This window comes from Symphalangus syndactylus, chromosome 2 (genome assembly GCF_028878055.3).
Source record: "Symphalangus syndactylus isolate Jambi chromosome 2, NHGRI_mSymSyn1-v2.1_pri, whole genome shotgun sequence".
NCBI classification, from domain to species: Eukaryota; Metazoa; Chordata; class Mammalia; order Primates; family Hylobatidae; genus Symphalangus; species Symphalangus syndactylus.
Genome location: NC_072424.2, coordinates 73318338 through 73324879, shown reverse-complemented (window position 1 = coordinate 73324879; position 6542 = coordinate 73318338).

Here is a 6542-nt window from a genome sequence, read left to right as displayed (position 1 = left end):
CTTATATTTAGTCACAGCAGCATTTTCTTTTTGGCTATTTTTATGCGTTGCTGATTTGAATGAATTCATACCAGATTGAAATTCATATGTAAATCCATCCATTGTGTATCTATGACCATTCCTTTATACTGATGAAAATTATTTGAAGTTACTAGAGTTCTAATGTGCTGAATTCAATATAAACTAAAACTAAAATGTTCTAACATAGACCCCAATTTTTGTATTTTAGTGAAGAGACTTTTTAGGTTCAAATAAAAATGTAATAAAGAAAGAAAAGATTTTTTGAAGAACTGTTATCACATTTTGAAAAACTTTATTTGTGAGAATACACTTGATTTTAATCAATGTTGAATTCTTTTTTCAGAGTAAGATACGTTATTATAGTATTTTAATAGTATAACAATTAATTTACTTTATAAAATATAGATTAAATCCACATTAAACTCCAAATAAAATATTACTTTCAGTAAAATTCTTTAATATCAATATTCTCAAGCCTCTCTTTTAATAAGACTACCCAGATTCTGTTAATTATCCTAAAATCACAATGTGACAAGGTATGTTTACAATTTCAAAATTGGGATTTTTTTTATGCCTTTTTGCATATAAAAATACTTCTCTCTCCTTCATTCCTCTCTCAATCATTTCCAAGGTTACTACTATTTTTGGGCTCTCACAAGTGTCAAAGCTAACTCCAGAGACTGACTGTGTGCCTTTGAGATGGAGGCCATGCTCATATTAGTTGTGGTCTGAAGGCTGTTATTAGAGTGTACTCTCTTCCATGAAATGTCCTACCCACCTGTTGGGATGTCTTCGAAAAGAAATTCAATAATCTCATTTCCTCCTGAATACTATCCAATAATTTCCCATCTGTCTCAAAATTAGAGCCAAATACTAACCCAAGGCCCCACTTGATCTAACTCTTAGCTACCTCCTCAACCTTGCATTAGTTTGCTAGGGCTACCATGAACAATTACTGCAGACAGAGTAGCTTAAACAGCATAAGCTTACCACAGGTCTACAGACTATAAGTATGAGATCAAAATGTCAGCAGGGTTATTTTTTTCTGAAGCCTCTCCTTGGCTTGTAAATTACTGTCTTTCTCTTGTGCCTTTTTGTGTACAAATCTCCTCCTATAAGGACACCAGTCATATTGTATTATGGCCCACTTTAATTACCTCATTTTAACTTAATTACTTTCAAACATCCTATTGCCAAAAACAGTCACATTCTGAGAGACTAGGAGTTACGATTTCAACATATGAATTTTGAGGGGTCACAATTATCCCATAATACACCATGTTCCCTAAGCTTTCTCTTCTTAGATCACTATTCTCTGGCTGGACAGCAGTTCTTGTTATTGAAAAACGCCATCTCAAGGCTTTTGCTGTTTCTTGTCTCACCTGGAATAGTATTCCCAGTTCTTTGCTAACTTACACTTTCACTTCATTCAGAGATGCCCTCCCAGAGATCCTCTCTGAAGTAATCCTTCTCACATGAACACAAACTCTCTGTTATCCTTACTTTCTCAAGATTTCTTCACAACACTACCTGACACACTGTTGTGTATGTGTTAGTTGTCTGTCTACCATGCTCCCACACCTTAGAATATAAGATCTGTTTTATACTGTCTGCCATGTTTACTGCTACTGTGTTTTGTATCTTTTAGGTGGTCTTAATATGCTGTTGCTGAAAGAATGAATTTCTTCTAGGTGTGCATGAAATTGAGTAGGGCTGAAGATCACCTAAGAATGCAGACACACAAAGGGTGAATCCTGGATGGTCTGGATTTAGAACATTCAAATAAAGTCTTACGGTGATCAAGATTGATTTACCTAAATGATCATCTAGACAACTATGAAATAAACCTGTAGTGACTTTTTTTTAGCATTTTGGAGGCCCCAATCTTTCTTTAATGAGAACTACCATTCCAAGGACACTGGATATTCTTCTGACTGTAAAATCATTTTGCTATGGGCAGCACACACATCTGTGTGGTTTTTCAATTCTAAGATAAGTAATTACTCAATTTTCTTATTTTAACAAAGATTCAGAATGTATCTCTTTAACCAAAAAGAGTTATATCATAAAATCTTTTAAAAATGTATGCTTTTACATTGGTTTTGTCCTGTGATTGATTTGATGCCCAAAAGTTGTAAAGTACAGCTAAATTTGGGAACCAAGTTATTAATAATTAAAGACTGATTTATCTTTGACAAAGAGTCAAAGATGGACTGACTTAATTACTATGAAATCTGGGGTTTTATGTAGTTATTTCACAAAACTTAAGATATTTAATGACAGATTTAAATAAATGAAATCATTTCCTCACTGAAATACTTATCTTAGTTCAGCATATTTTCTGCCAGCTCTTTCTAAGGGAATTTGAAAAGTTGGAGTCTCATGTGGACTATGATTCATATTTTTAAATCATGAAATATATTTTCTTCATTTCAGAATGCAATTTTCCTACAGATAAGTTGGATTCCTTCTAATAGAAGAATATAATTGCTGACTGATAAGATTATGAATTTGCAGATAAAAGATTCAGGATATATTTAATGAAACAGAGGAAGAATAACAACATAATAGGAACCCATCTTAGTTGAAGTAGGATATTCCAAGTATACTGTGAATTTTTTAGAAAGGTTATATATGAAATAAAATAACTCAGAACATGAAACAGTTTGGAGCCTTTTAGATACACCAGAGAAAAATTGTCTGAGAAGCATGTGGTATAGAGCAATTATTAACAGTTAAAAAAGTCTCCATTAAAAGTATTTTAAAAGTATATCATATTTTAATATGATAAAGTTATTTTAGTAGAATTTAAAGACAAAAAGTTTTATGTAAATATAGCTCATGTGTATCCACAGTAATGTTCTTTGGCTTCAAATAAAAGACCAACAAATGAGAAAAACACTCGTTTTGATTTAGAGCAGACATCTTGTCAGTGGGTGATTTTAAAGTTAGCTTTTCAGTAAACAAGCTAGTGAGTAAAATGAGTACTTTCAGTGAAGCAGTGACTTTTTTCCCAAGGCCGAGATTTCTCTGTTTACAGTTCCATGATTGATGCCTAAGGTTTAGTTCTCTTATCATGCTACATATTTTTAAAAGGTTTATTGAGATATAATTCACATATTATACAATTCCAAGTGTATGATCCAAAGGATTTTAGCATATTCACTGACATATACAACCATCACCACAGACAATTTTACAACATTTTCATCACCTCAAAAAGAAATTTCTTTGTGTTTTAATGATACCTGAGCCTTTCTCCTGCAGTTGTCTTAAAGTGCGGATGAAGAAAGAACGTTTACAGTTTGATAAACCCTTTACTCCTGTTACTTACCTTCTCCCCAATCTGAGACAAAGTGGGTTTACAATGGAAAAAAACCCAGAAAATAAAAATAACCCTGTGTCATAACTACAGTACAACAATGACAAATTGTGAGTCTGGATATATGAGAAATTTGAGAACCAATGCATTCCCATTCACTTTCAGAACACATGGTTCTCTGCATCTATTTAAATGTGAAATATCCTATGTTTTGTCTCTGGCAGGGAACGAAATTGTGTTGAATTCTATACCTCTTGAATCTAAATATTTCTAAATCTAGAAATATTGAGTGATTTTCATTACAATTCATTGAATCTTTGTGTGAAATCCAAATTACCTTGCCACTAAAACAACATTCCTTTTCTTTCACATAACTTCAGTCTTGCCTTCCAAGCCCTCATCATTTCTTTTTCCAACATAAAATGAATTACAAGCAATTTACACAGAATTAGTTGTTCTTCACATATACCATCTTTTAATGGCCTATGGGTAAAATTTTTTAGTAAACGTCCCTCTTGGGAACTCCTAATTTATATGAGTATAAAATGTCCCAAGAAAGCTTAGAGTGAAGACTCCTGTGTTAAAAAATCTTTTAAATATTCTTGGGCATAGAGCACTTTATTTGTACAATCTATGTTAGCATACAATGGAACACAGTTTGGAAAAAAATGCTGTGTAATTATTCTCCTGTTTCATTACCTATACATTGTTTGGGAAGAATGAATTTTTTGTATGTACTACTTTCATGCTTTGGGTTATATTATAAAGATAGATTTCTTATGCCTGAAGTAACAGATCAATATCATATACAGGCTTAGACGTTTTGTGTAGGAGTTGCTCAATTTCTTCCAAACGATTTCTTCTGGTTATATTTCAGTTTGTTTCCTCCTTTGCAAATTTGTTTACATTTGTATCATCATATTTTAAATGTTTAACATGAGGGGAGGAAAGGGGTACTTTATTTCATTTGAAATGATTTTATTAAATGTTTGAAGAAAACTATATAATTCGTCTTTTATTAACATTTATATTTCCATATACTTTTATTCAACTTGAAAACTATTTTTCTACCAACCCTTGTTTTAGTTAAAATAGTTCTCATTTAATTTTGCTCTCTGCAACCAAACAAGAGTATGAATATCAAGTTCAAATAAGTTCTCAATTAAACATTTTATGACCTTTAAAAATAACTTTAAAATTTATTAGGAAGAATCAAAAGATGTACAGAAAATTTTAATGTAGCACAACTAAAAATCAGTATTTTTACACCATAGTAAAACTTAAACAGATGTTATAATAGTTTCCAAATTGAATAAAACTACATGAATTTCAGAATTTGATTTTGGGACAATTAGTCAAAGACATCAAAAGACTCAAAATGCTTGATCAAAACAGTGTCATAGGTCACTGTTGTGTCTGGAATTGGTGGGTTCTTGGTCTCTCTGACTTCAAGAATGAAGCCACGGACCCTCATGGTGAGTGTTAGTTCTTAAAGATGGTGTGTCCAGAGTTTGTTCCTTCCGATGTTCGGACGTGTCTGGAGTTTCTTCCTTCTGGTGGGTTCCTGGTCTCAATGACTACAGGAGTGAAGCTGCAGACTTTTGCAGGGAGTGTTACAGCTCTTAAAGGTGGTGCGGACCCAAAGAGTAAGCAGCAGCAAGATTTATTGCGACACGCAAAAGAACACAGCCTACAGAGGGAAAACGGGTACCTCGCCGTTTGCCGTCGCTGACTCGGGTGGCCCGCTTTTCTTCCCTTATGTGGCCCCACCCACATCCTGCTGGTTGGTCCATTTTAGAGAGAGCTGATTGGTCCATTTTACAGAGTGCTGATTGGTCTGTTTTACAGAGTGCTGATTGGTTCATTTTGACAGAGTGCTGATTGTTGTGTTTACAAACCTTTAGCTAGACACAGAGCATTGATTGGTGTGTTTATAATCCTTTAGCTAGACAGAAAAGTTCTCCAAATCCCCACCCTACCCAGAAGCCCAGCTGGCTTTACCTCTCATTGTAATATTTTATAATATTAATTTAACTAGAGTAATAATCAGAAGACTTCAAAAGCAATGTAGAAATTTACATGGATTACAAACCTTAATCCTTCAAAAGCTAAGTTTTCCTAAGTAACCCAAAACCCAAGAAAGACAATGTAGCAATTATCTTGATAAAATGTCTTATCTTTGTTTAGGTTAGTTACTAGAAAGGAAAGAAACACCATGCAGTCATTGTTTCCCCTTACAGGAACCTCATTTAGGTAACCTGGAAGTCAAACTTGATGAAAAAGTTACTTGAATTATACTAGACACAGAAAGAATGTGTCTAAGGTTATGAGAGTACACTACATTATAGAGGAATATAAACAAGAAAACTAATATCTTGAGCTCTTAATAACAGCATGGGAAGTTTTCTGGTTACGTGGAACAATTTAGACACATAAAGAAAAGCCAAGTGTATAGAATCTAATTATATTGGAGGAAAGCATTCCTTTTCTAGGTCTTTAAAATAAACATTTTAGCATCAGGCCACTAACACAAGAGTTAGAAGTGCAGAGATAAGTTACAAGAGTTGACAAAAAAAAACAAAAAACAAAAAAAGGTTGAAAGAGTTACCACCCCAGCCAAAGGAAAAAGATACAACTTTTTCAGAGGAGAAAGAACAGAATGCCATTCTGTTGTGTATGGACATGATTATGTAAAACCTGCAAATCATGTGCACTGAGATACAGCAAAATTTGAACTTCTGAGCTATAAATCTGAGAAATTGCAAAACTTTATCTCAAGAAATGAAATTACCATTGTAAAAGAAAAGGGCAGCATTTTAAATTTGAAACTAGAAAAATTAAATACATCTCAGCAAGAAATGTGGCAGAAATAGAAACTGTCTGCAGTTTAGAAGATGGCATTAAAGAAACAGATTTTAAAATAAAAAATCAAAACCTGTTGGCAAATTTATTAAGAGCAGGTCAATACTTCAAGAAAACTTTGTTTTCAGTATGTGCGAATAGGCCCTGGTACTATAGCAGTGCTTCCTTGCCACCAATGTTTAATTTTTAGAAAAACACATAAATAATTTCTGTTTAATCTCAGCTTATCGAGGCACACATCAAACTTCCTTTATAAGGCCCATCCTTTACAAATCCTCTTTGACTTGTTTAGACTGTTTATATTTTCTTAATCTCCAAGTCATTCATTTAAAAAAAT